The sequence below is a fragment of the Danio rerio genome, chromosome 4, assembly GCF_052040795.2.
Source record: "Danio rerio strain M-AB ecotype USA chromosome 4, GRCz13ab, whole genome shotgun sequence".
NCBI lineage: Eukaryota > Metazoa > Chordata > Actinopteri > Cypriniformes > Danionidae > Danio > Danio rerio.
In genome coordinates this window covers 39,682,127-39,702,073 of record NC_141024.2, presented here as the reverse complement: position 1 = coordinate 39,702,073, position 19,947 = coordinate 39,682,127, and the positions used below count along the sequence as shown (strand labels likewise).

Genomic DNA, 19,947 nt, shown 5'->3' with positions numbered 1-19,947 from the left:
TGTCGCTCCCCTCTCTTCCTCGTCCTTTGCCAAGCCTCTTTAGCTCCAGTAGAGCTGTGCGCGCCTGTGGAAGGCCTGCCCACCCGTCGCTAGAAGAGTCTGTACAGACGCCGAAAACTACTCGAAAGGTCCCCCCTCAAAGCGGTTTGACCAGGTGAAGGAACACGCAAAGAGAGCCCCCGGTGGCTTTTGTCCGCCAAGCGAGTGTGCCCTGTGGAACGTCAGGATTTTATTTGCCGGCCTGCCGCTGTTACTGACGGAACGAATGCAGACCGTGTGAAAGGTCATCATTTTATCTGCCATTAAGTAAGCGAACGCTTCTGCTCGGATCAGAGGTAACTTTGTTTCAAGAGCTGCAATCTTTCGCAGACGTCTGTGGCGTTTCGGGCAGAGGGACGGTTCTAAACCAATCTGAACCAGAGGCAATTTCGCAGCCAGCCGTCGGTGGTGTCCCGTCTCAGGAATGTAAGGTGCCTGCAGCGGGAGGTTGTTCCGTTAGCGCTTCCGCTTTCGTCAGTGAAGTTCTTTTGCGGAACGTTTGTAGATCCCGTCGTGTTCTTCAAGCTATGTCGTTTGAGCACTGTGCTGATAGGCTGACGTAAGAAAACAGGACAGGAAATATACAAGGCGAGAGTGCAAAGCACGGAGCTCTAGGCAAAGGCGGTCCGAACCGCAGCAAAGCCGGAGGTCGACATGTCCAAATAGACCAAATCAGAAACTCAGCAGAGAAAAACGGCATCTGTAGAGAAAGAAAACAGATGGAGGAAAAGAAAGAAAGAACAGGAGGATCCCCTCCCCCCATAGAGGGTCTGTTATCCCCAGATCGAGTGCGTCCAGTGGAATCCATGTGTTGGCAGCCCCAACTGATGACAAAACACGAAGCAAGCATCTGGAGGAAGCTCAAACCCTTCATGCGTTGCCACAGTTACTAGCGAGTGGTTTGCAAGCACAGGCACGTCTGCTGCAAGTACAGCGCCGTCAGGAGACAGGGGTTGCTGGCCCATTCCCCATGCTCGGTGGCTGGGCATCACCGCCCTGGAGTACGGCCGATAGAAAACGGCGGCTGCCATTTGCGCCGCCCGGCATCTCATACTTACCTGCCAGGGGAGATACCATGATCAAGAAGGTGGTTCACCCAGGGCGAGGCTTGGCCATTGCACTCCGGCCACGCTGACCCCTGCGAATTCCCCAAATGTGGGAATCTCGACTGCATAATTTCTGGTAGTGGGGGACTGCGTTCGCGCTCTCCCCTGAGCACAGTGGTTCAAGACAGAGTTCAGGCGGTAGCGTCGGACCCGGCTGGAGCGTCGCTCCCCTCTCTTCCTCGTCCTTTGCCAAGCCTCTTTTGCTCCAGTAGAGCTGCGCGCGCCTGTGGAAGGCCTGCCCACCCGTCGCTAGAAGAGTCTGTTCAGACGCCGAAAACTACTCGAAAGGTCCCCCCTCAAAGCGGTTTGACCAGGTGAAGGAACACGCAAAGAGAGCCCCCGGTGGCTTTTGTCCGCCAAGCGAGTGTGCCCTGTGGAACGTCAGGATTTTATTTGCCGGCCTGCCGCTGTTACTGACGGAACGAATGCAGACCGTGTGAAAGGTCATCATTTTATCTGCCATTAAGTAAGCGAACGCTTCTGCTCGGATCAGAGGTAACTTTGTTTCAAGAGCTGCAATCTTTCGCAGACGTCTGTGGCGTTTCGGGCAGAGGGACGGTTCTAAACCAATCTGAACCAGAGGCAATTTCGCAGCCAGCCGTCGGTGGTGTCCCGTCTCAGGAATGTAAGGTGCCTGCAGCGGGAGGTTGTTCCGTTAGCGCTTCCGCTTTCGTCAGTGAAGTTCTTTTGCGGAACGTTTGTAGATCCCGTCGTGTTCTTCAAGCTATGTCGTTTGAGCACTGTGCTGATAGGCTGACGTAAGAAAACAGGACAGGAAATATACAAGGCGAGAGTGCAAAGCATGGAGCTCTAGGCAAAGGCGGTCCGAACCGCAGCAAAGCCGGAGGTCGACATGTCCAAATAGACCAAATCAGAAACTCAGCAGAAAAAAACGGCATCTGTAGAGAAAGAAAACAGATGGAGGAAAAGAAAGAAAGAACAGGAGGATCCCCTCCCCCCATAGAGGGTCTGTTATCCCCAGATCGAGTGCGTCCAGTGGAATCCATGTGTTGGCAGCCCCAACTGATGACAAAACACGAAGCAAGCATCTGGAGGAAGCTCAAACCCTTCATGCGTTGCCACAGTTACTAGCGAGTGGTTTGCAAGCAAAGGCACGTCTGCTGCAAGTACAGCGCCGTCAGGAGACAGGGGTTGCTGGCCCATTCCCCATGCTCGGTGGCTGGGCATCACCGCCCTGGAGTACGGCCGATAGAAAACGGCGGCTGCCATTTGCGCCGCCCGGCAACTCATACTTACCTGGCAGGGGAGATACCATGATCAAGAAGGTGGTTCACCCAGGGCGAGGCTTGGCCATTGCACTCCGGCCACGCTGACCCCTGCGAATTCCCCAAATGTGGGAATCTCGACTGCATAATTTCTGGTAGTGGGGGACTGCGTTCGCGCTCTCCCCTGAGCACAGTGGTTCAAGACAGAGTTCCGGCGGTAGCGTCGGACCCGGCTGGAGCGTCGCCCCCCTCTCTTCCTCTTCCTCGTCCTTTGCCAAGCCTCTTTTGCTCCAGTAGAGCTGCGCGCGCCTGTGGAAGGCCTGCCCACCCGTCGCTAGAAGAGTCTGTTCAGACGCCGAAAACTACTCGAAAGGTCCCCCCTCAAAGCGGTTTGACCAGGTGAAGGAACACGCAAAGAGAGCCCCCGGTGGCTTTTGTCCGCCAAGCGAGTGTGCCCTGTGGAACGTCAGGATTTTATTTGCCGGCCTGCCGCTGTTACTGACGGAACGAATGCAGACCGTGTGAAAGGTCATCATTTTATCTGCCATTAAGTAAGCGAACGCTTCTGCTCGGATCAGAGGTAACTTTGTTTCAAGAGCTGCAATCTTTCGCAGACGTCTGTGGCGTTTCGGGCAGAGGGACGGTTCTAAACCAATCTGAACCAGAGGCAATTTCGCAGCCAGCCGTCGGTGGTGTCCCGTCTCAGGAATGTAAGGTGCCTGCAGCGGGAGGTTGTTCCGTTAGCGCTTCCGCTTTCGTCAGTGAAGTTCTTTTGCGGAACGTTTGTAGATCCCGTCGTGTTCTTCAAGCTATGTCGTTTGAGCACTGTGCTGATAGGCTGACGTAAGAAAACAGGACAGGAAATATACAAGGCGAGAGTGCAAAGCACGGAGCTCTAGGCAAAGGCGGTCCGAACCGCAGCAAAGCCGGAGGTCGACATGTCCAAATAGACCAAATCAGAAACTCAGCAGAGAAAAACGGCATCTGTAGAGAAAGAAAACAGATGGAGGAAAAGAAAGAAAGAACAGGAGGATCCCCTCCCCCCATAGAGGGTCTGTTATCCCCAGATCGAGTGCGTCCAGTGGAATCCATGTGTTGGCAGCCCCAACTGATGACAAAACACGAAGCAAGCATCTGGAGGAAGCTCAAACCCTTCATGCGTTGCCACAGTTACTAGCGAGTGGTTTGCAAGCACAGGCACGTCTGCTGCAAGTACAGCGCCGTCAGGAGACAGGGGTTGCTGGCCCATTCCCCATGCTCGGTGGCTGGGCATCACCGCCCTGCAGTACGGCCGATAGAAAACGGCGGCTGCCATTTGCGCCGCCCGGCAACTCATACTTACCTGGCAGGGGAGATACCATGATCAAGAAGGTGGTTCACCCAGGGCGAGGCTTGGCCATTGCACTCTGGCCACGCTGACCCCTGCGAATTCCCCAAATGTGGGAATCTCGACTGCATAATTTCTGGTAGTGGGGGACTGCGTTCGCGCTCTCCCCTGAGCACAGTGGTTCAAGACAGAGTTCCGGCGGTAGCGTCGGACCCGGCTGGAGCGTCGCTCCCCTCTCTTCCTCGTCCTTTGCCAAGCCTCTTTTGCTCCAGTAGAGCTGCGCGCGCCTGTGGAAGGCCTGCCCACCCGTCGCTAGAAGAGTCTGTTCAGACGCCGAAAACTACTCGAAAGGTCCCCCCTCAAAGCGGTTTGACCAGGTGAAGGAACACGCAAAGAGAGCCCCCGGTGGCTTTTGTCCGCCAAGCGAGTGTGCCCTGTGGAACGTCAGGATTTTATTTGCCGGCCTGCCGCTGTTACTGACGGAACGAATGCAGACCGTGTGAAAGGTCATCATTTTATCTGCCATTAAGTAAGCGAACGCTTCTGCTCGGATCAGAGGTAACTTTGTTTCAAGAGCTGCAATCTTTCACAGACGTCTGTGGCGTTTCGGGCAGAGGGACGGTTCTAAACCAATCTGAACCAGAGGCAATTTCGCAGCCAGCCGTCGGTGGTGTCCCGTCTCAGGAATGTAAGGTGCCTGCAGCGGGAGGTTGTTCCGTTAGCGCTTCCGCTTTCGTCAGTGAAGTTCTTTTGCGGAACGTTTGTAGATCCCGTCGTGTTCTTCAAGCTATGTCGTTTGAGCACTGTGCTGATAGGCTGACGTAAGAAAACAGGACAGGAAATATACAAGGCGAGAGTGCAAAGCACGGAGCTCTAGGCAAAGGCGGTTCGAACCGCAGCAAAGCCGGAGGTCGACATGTCCAAATAGACCAAATCAGAAACTCAGCAGAGAAAAACGGCATCTGTAGAGAAAGAAAACAGATGGAGGAAAAGAAAGAAAGAACAGGAGGATCCCCTCCCCCCATAGAGGGTCTGTTATCCCCAGATCGAGTGCGTCCAGTGGAATCCATGTGTTGGCAGCCCCAACTGATGACAAAACACGAAGCAAGCATCTGGAGGAAGCTCAAACCCTTCATGCGTTGCCACAGTTACTAGCGAGTGGTTTGCAAGCACAGGCACGTCTGCTGCAAGTACAGCGCCGTCAGGAGACAGGGGTTGCTGGCCCATTCCCCATGCTCGGTGGCTGGGCATCACCGCCCTGCAGTACGGCCGATAGAAAACGGCGGCTGCCATTTGCGCCGCCCGGCAACTCATACTTACCTGGCAGGGGAGATACCATGATCAAGAAGGTGGTTCACCCAGGGCGAGGCTTGGCCATTGCACTCCGGCCACGCTGACCCCTGCGAATTCCCCAAATGTGGGAATCTCGACTGCATAATTTCTGGTAGTGGGGGACTGCGTTCGCGCTCTCCCCTGAGCACAGTGGTTCAAGACAGAGTTCAGGCGGTAGCGTCGGACCCGGCTGGAGCGTCGCTCCCCTCTCTTCCTCGTCCTTTGCCAAGCCTCTTTTGCTCCAGTAGAGCTGCGCGCGCCTGTGGAAGGCCTGCCCACCCGTCGCTAGAAGAGTCTGTTCAGACGCCGAAAACTACTCGAAAGGTCCCCCCTCAAAGCGGTTTGACCAGGTGAAGGAACACGCAAAGAGAGCCCCCGGTGGCTTTTGTCCGCCAAGCGAGTGTGCCCTGTGGAACGTCAGGATTTTATTTGCCGGCCTGCCGCTGTTACTGATGGAACGAATGCAGACCGTGTGAAAGGTCATCATTTTATCTGCCATTAAGTAAGCGAACGCTTCTGCTCGGATCAGAGGTAACTTTGTTTCAAGAGCTGCAATCTTTCGCAGACGTCTGTGGCGTTTCGGGCAGAGGGACGGTTCTAAACCAATCTGAACCAGAGGCAATTTCGCAGCCAGCCGTCGGTGGTGTCCCGTCTCAGGAATGTAAGGTGCCTGCAGCGGGAGGTTGTTCCGTTAGCGCTTCCGCTTTCGTCAGTGAAGTTCTTTTGCGGAACGTTTGTAGATCCCGTCGTGTTCTTCAAGCTATGTCGTTTGAGCACTGTGCTGATAGGCTGACGTAAGAAAACAGGACAGGAAATATACAAGGCGAGAGTGCAAAGCACGGAGCTCTAGGCAAAGGCGGTCCGAACCGCAGCAAAGCCGGAGGTCGACATGTCCAAATAGACCAAATCAGAAACTCAGCAGAGAAAAACGGCATCTGTAGAGAAAGAAAACAGATGGAGGAAAAGAAAGAAAGAACAGGAGGATCCCCTCCCCCCATAGAGGGTCTGTTATCCCCAGATCGAGTGCGTCCAGTGGAATCCATGTGTTGGCAGCCCCAACTGATGACAAAACACGAAGCAAGCATCTGGAGGAAGCTCAAACCCTTCATGCGTTGCCACAGTTACTAGCGAGTGGTTTGCAAGCACAGGCACGTCTGCTGCAAGTACAGCGCCGTCAGGAGACAGGGGTTGCTGGCCCATTCCCCATGCTCGGTGGCTGGGCATCACCGCCCTGCAGTACGGCCGATAGAAAACGGCGGCTGCCATTTGCGCCGCCCGGCAACTCATACTTACCTGGCAGGGGAGATACCATGATCAAGAAGGTGGTTCACCCAGGGCGAGGCTTGGCCATTGCACTCCGGCCACGCTGACCCCTGCGAATTCCCCAAATGTGGGAGTCTCGACTGCATAATTTCTGGTAGTGGGGGACTGCGTTCGCGCTCTCCCCTGAGCACAGTGGTTCAAGACAGAGTTCCGGCGGTAGCGTCGGACCCGGCTGGAGCGTCGCTCCCCTCTCTTCCTCGTCCTTTGCCAAGCCTCTTTTGCTCCAGTAGAGCTGCGCGCGCCTGTGGAAGGCCTGCCCACCCGTCGCTAGAAGAGTCTGTTCAGACGCCGAAAACTACTCGAAAGGTCCCCCCTCAAAGCGGTTTGACCAGGTGAAGGAACACGCAAAGAGAGCCCCCGGTGGCTTTTGTCCGCCAAGCGAGTGTGCCCTGTGGAACGTCAGGATTTTATTTGCCGGCCTGCCGCTGTTACTGACGGAACGAATGCAGACCGTGTGAAAGGTCATCATTTTATCTGCCATTAAGTAAGCGAACGCTTCTGCTCGGATCAGAGGTAACTTTGTTTCAAGAGCTGCAATCTTTCGCAGACGTCTGTGGCGTTTCGGGCAGAGGGACGGTTCTAAACCAATCTGAACCAGAGGCAATTTCGCAGCCAGCCGTCGGTGGTGTCCCGTCTCAGGAATGTAAGGTGCCTGCAGCGGGAGGTTGTTCCGTTAGCGCTTCCGCTTTCGTCAGTGAAGTTCTTTTGCGGAACGTTTGTAGATCCCGTCGTGTTCTTCAAGCTATGTCGTTTGAGCACTGTGCTGATAGGCTGACGTAAGAAAACAGGACAGGAAATATACAAGGCGAGAGTGCAAAGCACGGAGCTCTAGGCAAAGGCGGTCCGAACCGCAGCAAAGCCGGAGGTCGACATGTCCAAATAGACCAAATCAGAAACTCAGCAGAGAAAAACGGCATCTGTAGAGAAAGAAAACAGATGGAGGAAAAGAAAGAAAGAACAGGAGGATCCCCTCCCCCCATAGAGGGTCTGTTATCCCCAGATCGAGTGCGTCCAGTGGAATCCATGTGTTGACAGCCCCAACTGATGACAAAACACGAAGCAAGCATCTGGAGGAAGCTCAAACCCTTCATGCGTTGCCACAGTTACTAGCGAGTGGTTTGCAAGCACAGGCACGTCTGCTGCAAGTACAGCGCCGTCAGGAGACAGGGGTTGCTGGCCCATTCCCCATGCTCGGTGGCTGGGCATCACCGCCCTGCAGTACGGCCGATAGAAAACGGCGGCTGCCATTTGCGCCGCCCGGCAACTCATACTTACCTGGCAGGGGAGATACCATGATCAAGAAGGTGGTTCACCCAGGGCGAGGCTTGGCCATTGCACTCCGGCCACGCTGACCCCTGCGAATTCCCCAAATGTGGGAGTCTCGACTGCATAATTTCTGGTAGTGGGGGACTGCGTTCGCGCTCTCCCCTGAGCACAGTGGTTCAAGACAGAGTTCAGGCGGTAGCGTCGGACCCGGCTGGAGCGTCGCTCCCCTCTCTTCCTCGTCCTTTGCCAAGCCTCTTTTGCTCCAGTAGAGCTGCGCGCGCCTGTGGAAGGCCTGCCCACCCGTCGCTAGAAGAGTCTGTTCAGACGCCGAAAACTACTCGAAAGGTCCCCCCTCAAAGCGGTTTGACCAGGTGAAGGAACACGCAAAGAGAGCCCCCGGTGGCTTTTGTCCGCCAAGCGAGTGTGCCCTGTGGAACGTCAGGATTTTATTTGCCGGCCTGCCGCTGTTACTGACGGAACGAATGCAGACCGTGTGAAAGGTCATCATTTTATCTGCCATTAAGTAAGCGAACGCTTCTGCTCGGATCAGAGGTAACTTTGTTTCAAGAGCTGCAATCTTTCGCAGACGTCTGTGGCGTTTCGGGCAGAGGGACGGTTCTAAACCAATCTGAACCAGAGGCAATTTCGCAGCCAGCCGTCGGTGGTGTCCCGTCTCAGGAATGTAAGGTGCCTGCAGCGGGAGGTTGTTCCGTTAGCGCTTCCGCTTTCGTCAGTGAAGTTCTTTTGCGGAACGTTTGTAGATCCCGTCGTGTTCTTCAAGCTATGTCGTTTGAGCACTGTGCTGATAGGCTGACGTAAGAAAACAGGACAGGAAATATACAAGGCGAGAGTGCAAAGCACGGAGCTCTAGGCAAAGGCGGTCCGAACCGCAGCAAAGCCGGAGGTCGACATGTCCAAATAGACCAAATCAGAAACTCAGCAGAGAAAAACGGCATCTGTAGAGAAAGAAAACAGATGGAGGAAAAGAAAGAAAGAACAGGAGGATCCCCTCCCCCCATAGAGGGTCTGTTATCCCCAGATCGAGTGCGTCCAGTGGAATCCATGTGTTGGCAGCCCCAACTGATGACAAAACACGAAGCAAGCATCTGGAGGAAGCTCAAACCCTTCATGCGTTGCCACAGTTACTAGCGAGTGGTTTGCAAGCACAGGCACGTCTGCTGCAAGTACAGCGCCGTCAGGAGACAGGGGTTGCTGGCCCATTCCCCATGCTCGGTGGCTGGGCATCACCGCCCTGCAGTACGGCCGATAGAAAACGGCGGCTGCCATTTGCGCCGCCCGGCAACTCATACTTACCTGGCAGGGGAGATACCATGATCAAGAAGGTGGTTCACCCAGGGCGAGGCTTGGCCATTGCACTCCGGCCACGCTGACCCCTGCGAATTCCCCAAATGTGGGAATCTCGACTGCATAATTTCTGGTAGTGGGGGACTGCGTTCGCGCTCTCCCCTGAGCACAGTGGTTCAAGACAGAGTTCCGGCGGTAGCGTCGGACCCGGCTGGAGCGTCGCTCCCCTCTCTTCCTCGTCCTTTGCCAAGCCTCTTTTGCTCCAGTAGAGCTGCGCGCGCCTGTGGAAGGCCTGCCCACCCGTCGCTAGAAGAGTCTGTTCAGACGCCGAAAACTACTCGAAAGGTCCCCCCTCAAAGCGGTTTGACCAGGTGAAGGAACACGCAAAGAGAGCCCCCGGTGGCTTTTGTCCGCCAAGCGAGTGTGCCCTGTGGAACGTCAGGATTTTATTTGCCGGCCTGCCGCTGTTACTGACGGAACGAATGCAGACCGTGTGAAAGGTCATCATTTTATCTGCCATTAAGTAAGCGAACGCTTCTGCTCGGATCAGAGGTAACTTTGTTTCAAGAGCTGCAATCTTTCACAGACGTCTGTGGCGTTTCGGGCAGAGGGACGGTTCTAAACCAATCTGAACCAGAGGCAATTTCGCAGCCAGCCGTCGGTGGTGTCCCGTCTCAGGAATGTAAGGTGCCTGCAGCGGGAGGTTGTTCCGTTAGCGCTTCCGCTTTCGTCAGTGAAGTTCTTTTGCGGAACGTTTGTAGATCCCGTCGTGTTCTTCAAGCTATGTCGTTTGAGCACTGTGCTGATAGGCTGACGTAAGAAAACAGGACAGGAAATATACAAGGCGAGAGTGCAAAGCACGGAGCTCTAGGCAAAGGCGGTTCGAACCGCAGCAAAGCCGGAGGTCGACATGTCCAAATAGACCAAATCAGAAACTCAGCAGAGAAAAACGGCATCTGTAGAGAAAGAAAACAGATGGAGGAAAAGAAAGAAAGAACAGGAGGATCCCCTCCCCCCATAGAGGGTCTGTTATCCCCAGATCGAGTGCGTCCAGTGGAATCCATGTGTTGGCAGCCCCAACTGATGACAAAACACGAAGCAAGCATCTGGAGGAAGCTCAAACCCTTCATGCGTTGCCACAGTTACTAGCGAGTGGTTTGCAAGCACAGGCACGTCTGCTGCAAGTACAGCGCCGTCAGGAGACAGGGGTTGCTGGCCCATTCCCCATGCTCGGTGGCTGGGCATCACCGCCCTGCAGTACGGCCGATAGAAAACGGCGGCTGCCATTTGCGCCGCCCGGCAACTCATACTTACCTGGCAGGGGAGATACCATGATCAAGAAGGTGGTTCACCCAGGGCGAGGCTTGGCCATTGCACTCCGGCCACGCTGACCCCTGCGAATTCCCCAAATGTGGGAATCTCGACTGCATAATTTCTGGTAGTGGGGGACTGCGTTCGCGCTCTCCCCTGAGCACAGTGGTTCAAGACAGAGTTCAGGCGGTAGCGTCGGACCCGGCTGGAGCGTCGCTCCCCTCTCTTCCTCGTCCTTTGCCAAGCCTCTATTGCTCCAGTAGAGCTGCGCGCGCCTGTGGAAGGCCTGCCCACCCGTCGCTAGAAGAGTCTGTTCAGACGCCGAAAACTACTCGAAAGGTCCCCCCTCAAAGCGGTTTGACCAGGTGAAGGAACACGCAAAGAGAGCCCCCGGTGGCTTTTGTCCGCCAAGCGAGTGTGCCCTGTGGAACGTCAGGATTTTATTTGCCGGCCTGCCGCTGTTACTGATGGAACGAATGCAGACCGTGTGAAAGGTCATCATTTTATCTGCCATTAAGTAAGCGAACGCTTCTGCTCGGATCAGAGGTAACTTTGTTTCAAGAGCTGCAATCTTTCGCAGACGTCTGTGGCGTTTCGGGCAGAGGGACGGTTCTAAACCAATCTGAACCAGAGGCAATTTCGCAGCCAGCCGTCGGTGGTGTCCCGTCTCAGGAATGTAAGGTGCCTGCAGCGGGAGGTTGTTCCGTTAGCGCTTCCGCTTTCGTCAGTGAAGTTCTTTTGCGGAACGTTTGTAGATCCCGTCGTGTTCTTCAAGCTATGTCGTTTGAGCACTGTGCTGATAGGCTGACGTAAGAAAACAGGACAGGAAATATACAAGGCGAGAGTGCAAAGCACGGAGCTCTAGGCAAAGGCGGTCCGAACCGCAGCAAAGCCGGAGGTCGACATGTCCAAATAGACCAAATCAGAAACTCAGCAGAGAAAAACGGCATCTGTAGAGAAAGAAAACAGATGGAGGAAAAGAAAGAAAGAACAGGAGGATCCCCTCCCCCCATAGAGGGTCTGTTATCCCCAGATCGAGTGCGTCCAGTGGAATCCATGTGTTGGCAGCCCCAACTGATGACAAAACACGAAGCAAGCATCTGGAGGAAGCTCAAACCCTTCATGCGTTGCCACAGTTACTAGCGAGTGGTTTGCAAGCACAGGCACGTCTGCTGCAAGTACAGCGCCGTCAGGAGACAGGGGTTGCTGGCCCATTCCCCATGCTCGGTGGCTGGGCATCACCGCCCTGCAGTACGGCCGATAGAAAACGGCGGCTGCCATTTGCGCCGCCCGGCAACTCATACTTACCTGGCAGGGGAGATACCATGATCAAGAAGGTGGTTCACCCAGGGCGAGGCTTGGCCATTGCACTCCGGCCACGCTGACCCCTGCGAATTCCCCAAATGTGGGAGTCTCGACTGCATAATTTCTGGTAGTGGGGGACTGCGTTCGCGCTCTCCCCTGAGCACAGTGGTTCAAGACAGAGTTCCGGCGGTAGCGTCGGACCCGGCTGGAGCGTCGCTCCCCTCTCTTCCTCGTCCTTTGCCAAGCCTCTTTTGCTCCAGTAGAGCTGCGCGCGCCTGTGGAAGGCCTGCCCACCCGTCGCTAGAAGAGTCTGTTCAGACGCCGAAAACTACTCGAAAGGTCCCCCCTCAAAGCGGTTTGACCAGGTGAAGGAACACGCAAAGAGAGCCCCCGGTGGCTTTTGTCCGCCAAGCGAGTGTGCCCTGTGGAACGTCAGGATTTTATTTGCCGGCCTGCCGCTGTTACTGACGGAACGAATGCAGACCGTGTGAAAGGTCATCATTTTATCTGCCATTAAGTAAGCGAACGCTTCTGCTCGGATCAGAGGTAACTTTGTTTCAAGAGCTGCAATCTTTCGCAGACGTCTGTGGCGTTTCGGGCAGAGGGACGGTTCTAAACCAATCTGAACCAGAGGCAATTTCGCAGCCAGCCGTCGGTGGTGTCCCGTCTCAGGAATGTAAGGTGCCTGCAGCGGGAGGTTGTTCCGTTAGCGCTTCCGCTTTCGTCAGTGAAGTTCTTTTGCGGAACGTTTGTAGATCCCGTCGTGTTCTTCAAGCTATGTCGTTTGAGCACTGTGCTGATAGGCTGACGTAAGAAAACAGGACAGGAAATATACAAGGCGAGAGTGCAAAGCACGGAGCTCTAGGCAAAGGCGGTCCGAACCGCAGCAAAGCCGGAGGTCGACATGTCCAAATAGACCAAATCAGAAACTCAGCAGAGAAAAACGGCATCTGTAGAGAAAGAAAACAGATGGAGGAAAAGAAAGAAAGAACAGGAGGATCCCCTCCCCCCATAGAGGGTCTGTTATCCCCAGATCGAGTGCGTCCAGTGGAATCCATGTGTTGACAGCCCCAACTGATGACAAAACACGAAGCAAGCATCTGGAGGAAGCTCAAACCCTTCATGCGTTGCCACAGTTACTAGCGAGTGGTTTGCAAGCACAGGCACGTCTGCTGCAAGTACAGCGCCGTCAGGAGACAGGGGTTGCTGGCCCATTCCCCATGCTCGGTGGCTGGGCATCACCGCCCTGCAGTACGGCCGATAGAAAACGGCGGCTGCCATTTGCGCCGCCCGGCAACTCATACTTACCTGGCAGGGGAGATACCATGATCAAGAAGGTGGTTCACCCAGGGCGAGGCTTGGCCATTGCACTCCGGCCACGCTGACCCCTGCGAATTCCCCAAATGTGGGAGTCTCGACTGCATAATTTCTGGTAGTGGGGGACTGCGTTCGCGCTCTCCCCTGAGCACAGTGGTTCAAGACAGAGTTCCGGCGGTAGCGTCGGACCCGGCTGGAGCGTCGCTCCCCTCTCTTCCTCGTCCTTTGCCAAGCCTCTTTTGCTCCAGTAGAGCTGCGCGCGCCTGTGGAAGGCCTGCCCACCCGTCGCTAGAAGAGTCTGTTCAGACGCCGAAAACTACTCGAAAGGTCCCCCCTCAAAGCGGTTTGACCAGGTGAAGGAACACGCAAAGAGAGCCCCCGGTGGCTTTTGTCCGCCAAGCGAGTGTGCCCTGTGGAACGTCAGGATTTTATTTACCGGCCTGCCGCTGTTACTGACGGAACGAATGCAGACCGTGTGAAAGGTCATCATTTTATCTGCCATTAAGTAAGCGAACGCTTCTGCTCGGATCAGAGGTAACTTTGTTTCAAGAGCTGCAATCTTTCGCAGACGTCTGTGGCGTTTCGGGCAGAGGGACGGTTCTAAACCAATCTGAACCAGAGGCAATTTCGCAGCCAGCCGTCGGTGGTGTCCCGTCTCAGGAATGTAAGGTGCCTGCAGCGGGAGGTTGTTCCGTTAGCGCTTCCGCTTTCGTCAGTGAAGTTCTTTTGCGGAACGTTTGTAGATCCCGTCGTGTTCTTCAAGCTATGTCGTTTGAGCACTGTGCTGATAGGCTGACGTAAGAAAACAGGACAGGAAATATACAAGGCGAGAGTGCAAAGCACGGAGCTCTAGGCAAAGGCGGTCCGAACCGCAGCAAAGCCGGAGGTCGACATGTCCAAATAGACCAAATCAGAAACTCAGCAGAGAAAAACGGCATCTGTAGAGAAAGAAAACAGATGGAGGAAAAGAAAGAAAGAACAGGAGGATCCCCTCCCCCCATAGAGGGTCTGTTATCCCCAGATCGAGTGCGTCCAGTGGAATCCATGTGTTGGCAGCCCCAACTGATGACAAAACACGAAGCAAGCATCTGGAGGAAGCTCAAACCCTTCATGCGTTGCCACAGTTACTAGCGAGTGGTTTGCAAGCACAGGCACGTCTGCTGCAAGTACAGCGCCGTCAGGAGACAGGGGTTGCTGGCCCATTCCCCATGCTCGGTGGCTGGGCATCACCGCCCTGCAGTACGGCCGATAGAAAACGGCGGCTGCCATTTGCGCCGCCCGGCAACTCATACTTACCTGGCAGGGGAGATACCATGATCAAGAAGGTGGTTCACCCAGGGCGAGGCTTGGCCATTGCACTCCGGCCACGCTGACCCCTGCGAATTCCCCAAATGTGGGAGTCTCGACTGCATAATTTCTGGTAGTGGGGGACTGCGTTCGCGCTCTCCCCTGAGCACAGTGGTTCAAGACAGAGTTCCGGCGGTAGCGTCGGACCCGGCTGGAGCGTCGCTCCCCTCTCTTCCTCGTCCTTTGCCAAGCCTCTTTTGCTCCAGTAGAGCTGCGCGCGCCTGTGGAAGGCCTGCCCACCCGTCGCTAGAAGAGTCTGTTCAGACGCCGAAAACTACTCGAAAGGTCCCCCCTCAAAGCGGTTTGACCAGGTGAAGGAACACGCAAAGAGAGCCCCCGGTGGCTTTTGTCCGCCAAGCGAGTGTGCCCTGTGGAACGTCAGGATTTTATTTGCCGGCCTGCCGCTGTTACTGACGGAACGAATGCAGACCGTGTGAAAGGTCATCATTTTATCTGCCATTAAGTAAGCGAACGCTTCTGCTCGGATCAGAGGTAACTTTGTTTCAAGAGCTGCAATCTTTCGCAGACGTCTGTGGCGTTTCGGGCAGAGGGACGGTTCTAAACCAATCTGAACCAGAGGCAATTTCGCAGCCAGCCGTCGGTGGTGTCCCGTCTCAGGAATGTAAGGTGCCTGCAGCGGGAGGTTGTTCCGTTAGCGCTTCCGCTTTCGTCAGTGAAGTTCTTTTGCGGAACGTTTGTAGATCCCGTCGTGTTCTTCAAGCTATGTCGTTTGAGCACTGTGCTGATAGGCTGACGTAAGAAAACAGGACAGGAAATATACAAGGCGAGAGTGCAAAGCACGGAGCTCTAGGCAAAGGCGGTCCGAACCGCAGCAAAGCCGGAGGTCGACATGTCCAAATAGACCAAATCAGAAACTCAGCAGAGAAAAACGGCATCTGTAGAGAAAGAAAACAGATGGAGGAAAAGAAAGAAAGAACAGGAGGATCCCCTCCCCCCATAGAGGGTCTGTTATCCCCAGATCGAGTGCGTCCAGTGGAATCCATGTGTTGGCAGCCCCAACTGATGACAAAACACGAAGCAAGCATCTGGAGGAAGCTCAAACCCTTCATGCGTTGCCACAGTTACTAGCGAGTGGTTTGCAAGCACAGGCACGTCTGCTGCAAGTACAGCGCCGTCAGGAGACAGGGGTTGCTGGCCCATTCCCCATGCTCGGTGGCTGGGCATCACCGCCCTGCAGTACGGCCGATAGAAAACGGCGGCTGCCATTTGCGCCGCCCGGCAACTCATACTTACCTGGCAGGGGAGATACCATGATCAAGAAGGTGGTTCACCCAGGGCGAGGCTTGGCCATTGCACTCCGGCCACGCTGACCCCTGCGAATTCCCCAAATGTGGGAATCTCGACTGCATAATTTCTGGTAGTGGGGGACTGCGTTCGCGCTCTCCCCTGAGCACAGTGGTTCAAGACAGAGTTCAGGCGGTAGCGTCGGACCCGGCTGGAGCGTCGCTCCCCTCTCTTCCTCGTCCTTTGCCAAGCCTCTTTTGCTCCAGTAGAGCTGCGCGCGCCTGTGGAAGGCCTGCCCACCCGTCGCTAGAAGAGTCTGTTCAGACGCCGAAAACTACTCGAAAGGTCCCCCCTCAAAGCGGTTTGACCAGGTGAAGGAACACGCAAAGAGAGCCCCCGGTGGCTTTTGTCCGCCAAGCGAGTGTGCCCTGTGGAACGTCAGGATTTTATTTGCCGGCCTGCCGCTGTTACTGATGGAACGAATGCAGACCGTGTGAAAGGTCATCATTTTATCTGCCATTAAGTAAGCGAACGCTTCTGCTCGGATCAGAGGTAACTTTGTTTCAAGAGCTGCAATCTTTCGCAGACGTCTGTGGCGTTTCGGGCAGAGGGACGGTTCTAAACCAATCTGAACCAGAGGCAATTTCGCAGCCAGCCGTCGGTGGTGTCCCGTCTCAGGAATGTAAGGTGCCTGCAGCGGGAGGTTGTTCCGTTAGCGCTTCCGCTTTCGTCAGTGAAGTTCTTTTGCGGAACGTTTGTAGATCCCGTCGTGTTCTTCAAGCTATGTCGTTTGAGCACTGTGCTGATAGGCTGACGTAAGAAAACAGGACAGGAAATATACAAGGCGAGAGTGCAAAGCACGGAGCTCTAGGCAAAGGCGGTCCGAACCGCAGCAAAGCCGGAGGTCGACATGTCCAAATAGACCAAATCAGAAACTCAGCAGAGAAAAACGGCATCTGTAGAGAAAGAAAACAGATGGAGGAAAAGAAAGAAAGAACAGGAGGATCCCCTCCCCCCATAGAGGGTCTGTTATCCCCAGATCGAGTGCGTCCAGTGGAATCCATGTGTTGGCAGCCCCAACTGATGACAAAACACGAAGCAAGCATCTGGAGGAAGCTCAAACCCTTCATGCGTTGCCACAGTTACTAGCGAGTGGTTTGCAAGCACAGGCACGTCTGCTGCAAGTACAGCGCCGTCAGGAGACAGGGGTTGCTGGCCCATTCCCCATGCTCGGTGGCTGGGCATCACCGCCCTGCAGTACGGCCGATAGAAAACGGCGGCTGCCATTTGCGCCGCCCGGCAACTCATACTTACCTGGCAGGGGAGATACCATGATCAAGAAGGTGGTTCACCCAGGGCGAGGCTTGGCCATTGCACTCCGGCCACGCTGACCCCTGCGAATTCCCCAAATGTGGGAGTCTCGACTGCATAATTTCTGGTAGTGGGGGACTGCGTTCGCGCTCTCCCCTGAGCACAGTGGTTCAAGACAGAGTTCCGGCGGTAGCGTCGGACCCGGCTGGAGCGTCGCTCCCCTCTCTTCCTCGTCCTTTGCCAAGCCTCTTTTGCTCCAGTAGAGCTGCGCGCGCCTGTGGAAGGCCTGCCCACCCGTCGCTAGAAGAGTCTGTTCAGACGCCGAAAACTACTCGAAAGGTCCCCCCTCAAAGCGGTTTGACCAGGTGAAGGAACACGCAAAGAGAGCCCCCGGTGGCTTTTGTCCGCCAAGCGAGTGTGCCCTGTGGAACGTCAGGATTTTATTTGCCGGCCTGCCGCTGTTACTGACGGAACGAATGCAGACCGTGTGAAAGGTCATCATTTTATCTGCCATTAAGTAAGCGAACGCTTCTGCTCGGATCAGAGGTAACTTTGTTTCAAGAGCTGCAATCTTTCGCAGACGTCTGTGGCGTTTCGGGCAGAGGGACGGTTCTAAACCAATCTGAACCAGAGGCAATTTCGCAGCCAGCCGTCGGTGGTGTCCCGTCTCAGGAATGTAAGGTGCCTGCAGCGGGAGGTTGTTCCGTTAGCGCTTCCGCTTTCGTCAGTGAAGTTCTTTTGCGGAACGTTTGTAGATCCCGTCGTGTTCTTCAAGCTATGTCGTTTGAGCACTGTGCTGATAGGCTGACGTAAGAAAACAGGACAGGAAATATACAAGGCGAGAGTGCAAAGCACGGAGCTCTAGGCAAAGGCGGTCCGAACCGCAGCAAAGCCGGAGGTCGACATGTCCAAATAGACCAAATCAGAAACTCAGCAGAGAAAAACGGCATCTGTAGAGAAAGAAAACAGATGGAGGAAAAGAAAGAAAGAACAGGAGGATCCCCTCCCCCCATAGAGGGTCTGTTATCCCCAGATCGAGTGCGTCCAGTGGAATCCATGTGTTGACAGCCCCAACTGATGACAAAACACGAAGCAAGCATCTGGAGGAAGCTCAAACCCTTCATGCGTTGCCACAGTTACTAGCGAGTGGTTTGCAAGCACAGGCACGTCTGCTGCAAGTACAGCGCCGTCAGGAGACAGGGGTTGCTGGCCCATTCCCCATGCTCGGTGGCTGGGCATCACCGCCCTGCAGTACGGCCGATAGAAAACGGCGGCTGCCATTTGCGCCGCCCGGCAACTCATACTTACCTGGCAGGGGAGATACCATGATCAAGAAGGTGGTTCACCCAGGGCGAGGCTTGGCCATTGCACTCCGGCCACGCTGACCCCTGCGAATTCCCCAAATGTGGGAGTCTCGACTGCATAATTTCTGGTAGTGGGGGACTGCGTTCGCGCTCTCCCCTGAGCACAGTGGTTCAAGACAGAGTTCCGGCGGTAGCGTCGGACCCGGCTGGAGCGTCGCTCCCCTCTCTTCCTCGTCCTTTGCCAAGCCTCTTTTGCTCCAGTAGAGCTGCGCGCGCCTGTGGAAGGCCTGCCCACCCGTCGCTAGAAGAGTCTGTTCAGACGCCGAAAACTACTCGAAAGGTCCCCCCTCAAAGCGGTTTGACCAGGTGAAGGAACACGCAAAGAGAGCCCCCGGTGGCTTTTGTCCGCCAAGCGAGTGTGCCCTGTGGAACGTCAGGATTTTATTTACCGGCCTGCCGCTGTTACTGACGGAACGAATGCAGACCGTGTGAAAGGTCATCATTTTATCTGCCATTAAGTAAGCGAACGCTTCTGCTCGGATCAGAGGTAACTTTGTTTCAAGAGCTGCAATCTTTCGCAGACGTCTGTGGCGTTTCGGGCAGAGGGACGGTTCTAAACCAATCTGAACCAGAGGCAATTTCGCAGCCAGCCGTCGGTGGTGTCCCGTCTCAGGAATGTAAGGTGCCTGCAGCGGGAGGTTGTTCCGTTAGCGCTTCCGCTTTCGTCAGTGAAGTTCTTTTGCGGAACGTTTGTAGATCCCGTCGTGTTCTTCAAGCTATGTCGTTTGAGCACTGTGCTGATAGGCTGACGTAAGAAAACAGGACAGGAAATATACAAGGCGAGAGTGCAAAGCACGGAGCTCTAGGCAAAGGCGGTCCGAACCGCAGCAAAGCCGGAGGTCGACATGTCCAAATAGACCAAATCAGAAACTCAGCAGAGAAAAACGGCATCTGTAGAGAAAGAAAACAGATGGAGGAAAAGAAAGAAAGAACAGGAGGATCCCCTCCCCCCATAGAGGGTCTGTTATCCCCAGATCGAGTGCGTCCAGTGGAATCCATGTGTTGGCAGCCCCAACTGATGACAAAACACGAAGCAAGCATCTGGAGGAAGCTCAAACCCTTCATGCGTTGCCACAGTTACTAGCGAGTGGTTTGCAAGCACAGGCACGTCTGCTGCAAGTACAGCGCCGTCAGGAGACAGGGGTTGCTGGCCCATTCCCCATGCTCGGTGGCTGGGCATCACCGCCCTGCAGTACGGCCGATAGAAAACGGCGGCTGCCATTTGCGCCGCCCGGCAACTCATACTTACCTGGCAGGGGAGATACCATGATCAAGAAGGTGGTTCACCCAGGGCGAGGCTTGGCCATTGCACTCCGGCCACGCTGACCCCTGCGAATTCCCCAAATGTGGGAGTCTCGACTGCATAATTTCTGGTAGTGGGGGACTGCGTTCGCGCTCTCCCCTGAGCACAGTGGTTCAAGACAGAGTTCCGGCGGTAGCGTCGGACCCGGCTGGAGCGTCGCTCCCCTCTCTTCCTCGTCCTTTGCCAAGCCTCTTTTGCTCCAGTAGAGCTGCGCGCGCCTGTGGAAGGCCTGCCCACCCGTCGCTAGAAGAGTCTGTTCAGACGCCGAAAACTACTCGAAAGGTCCCCCCTCAAAGCGGTTTGACCAGGTGAAGGAACACGCAAAGAGAGCCCCCGGTGGCTTTTGTCCGCCAAGCGAGTGTGCCCTGTGGAACGTCAGGATTTTATTTGCCGGCCTGCCGCTGTTACTGACGGAACGAATGCAGACCGTGTGAAAGGTCATCATTTTATCTGCCATTAAGTAAGCGAACGCTTCTGCTCGGATCAGAGGTAACTTTGTTTCAAGAGCTGCAATCTTTCG

General features: G+C 55.1%; 15 non-coding genes across 15 annotated transcripts; all 15 read left to right on the top strand.

Annotated features, from left to right (window-relative positions):
- The first annotated feature begins 1,089 nt into the window (after window positions 1–1,089).
- On the top strand, window positions 1,090–1,253 carry LOC148680530 (U1 spliceosomal RNA). Its single transcript, XR_015944281.1, has one exon. It is a non-coding gene; the product is annotated as a U1 spliceosomal RNA (small nuclear RNA).
- A 1,141-nt stretch (window positions 1,254–2,394) lies between these two features.
- LOC148680529 (U1 spliceosomal RNA) lies at window positions 2,395–2,558 on the top strand. The gene has a single exon (XR_015944063.1). It is a non-coding gene; the product is annotated as a U1 spliceosomal RNA (small nuclear RNA).
- Window positions 2,559–3,705: 1,147 nt separating this feature from the next.
- Window positions 3,706–3,869, top strand: LOC148680528 (U1 spliceosomal RNA). Its single transcript, XR_015943349.1, has one exon. It is a non-coding gene; the product is annotated as a U1 spliceosomal RNA (small nuclear RNA).
- Window positions 3,870–5,010: 1,141 nt separating this feature from the next.
- LOC148680527 (U1 spliceosomal RNA) lies at window positions 5,011–5,174 on the top strand. Its single transcript, XR_015943972.1, has one exon. It is a non-coding gene; the product is annotated as a U1 spliceosomal RNA (small nuclear RNA).
- Window positions 5,175–6,315: 1,141 nt separating this feature from the next.
- On the top strand, window positions 6,316–6,479 carry LOC148680526 (U1 spliceosomal RNA). Its single transcript, XR_015943644.1, has one exon. It is a non-coding gene; the product is annotated as a U1 spliceosomal RNA (small nuclear RNA).
- Window positions 6,480–7,620: 1,141 nt separating this feature from the next.
- Window positions 7,621–7,784, top strand: LOC148680525 (U1 spliceosomal RNA). The gene has a single exon (XR_015943633.1). It is a non-coding gene; the product is annotated as a U1 spliceosomal RNA (small nuclear RNA).
- Window positions 7,785–8,925: 1,141 nt separating this feature from the next.
- LOC148680524 (U1 spliceosomal RNA) lies at window positions 8,926–9,089 on the top strand. The gene has a single exon (XR_015943882.1). It is a non-coding gene; the product is annotated as a U1 spliceosomal RNA (small nuclear RNA).
- Window positions 9,090–10,230: 1,141 nt separating this feature from the next.
- On the top strand, window positions 10,231–10,394 carry LOC148680523 (U1 spliceosomal RNA). The gene has a single exon (XR_015943825.1). It is a non-coding gene; the product is annotated as a U1 spliceosomal RNA (small nuclear RNA).
- A 1,141-nt stretch (window positions 10,395–11,535) lies between these two features.
- On the top strand, window positions 11,536–11,699 carry LOC148680522 (U1 spliceosomal RNA). Its single transcript, XR_015943622.1, has one exon. It is a non-coding gene; the product is annotated as a U1 spliceosomal RNA (small nuclear RNA).
- Window positions 11,700–12,840: 1,141 nt separating this feature from the next.
- LOC148680521 (U1 spliceosomal RNA) lies at window positions 12,841–13,004 on the top strand. Its single transcript, XR_015943611.1, has one exon. It is a non-coding gene; the product is annotated as a U1 spliceosomal RNA (small nuclear RNA).
- A 1,141-nt stretch (window positions 13,005–14,145) lies between these two features.
- Window positions 14,146–14,309, top strand: LOC148680520 (U1 spliceosomal RNA). The gene has a single exon (XR_015943601.1). It is a non-coding gene; the product is annotated as a U1 spliceosomal RNA (small nuclear RNA).
- A 1,141-nt stretch (window positions 14,310–15,450) lies between these two features.
- LOC148680519 (U1 spliceosomal RNA) lies at window positions 15,451–15,614 on the top strand. The gene has a single exon (XR_015943753.1). It is a non-coding gene; the product is annotated as a U1 spliceosomal RNA (small nuclear RNA).
- Window positions 15,615–16,755: 1,141 nt separating this feature from the next.
- Window positions 16,756–16,919, top strand: LOC148680518 (U1 spliceosomal RNA). Its single transcript, XR_015943593.1, has one exon. It is a non-coding gene; the product is annotated as a U1 spliceosomal RNA (small nuclear RNA).
- A 1,141-nt stretch (window positions 16,920–18,060) lies between these two features.
- LOC148680517 (U1 spliceosomal RNA) lies at window positions 18,061–18,224 on the top strand. The gene has a single exon (XR_015943581.1). It is a non-coding gene; the product is annotated as a U1 spliceosomal RNA (small nuclear RNA).
- A 1,141-nt stretch (window positions 18,225–19,365) lies between these two features.
- Window positions 19,366–19,529, top strand: LOC148680516 (U1 spliceosomal RNA). Its single transcript, XR_015943570.1, has one exon. It is a non-coding gene; the product is annotated as a U1 spliceosomal RNA (small nuclear RNA).
- The last annotated feature ends 418 nt before the right edge of the window (window positions 19,530–19,947 follow it).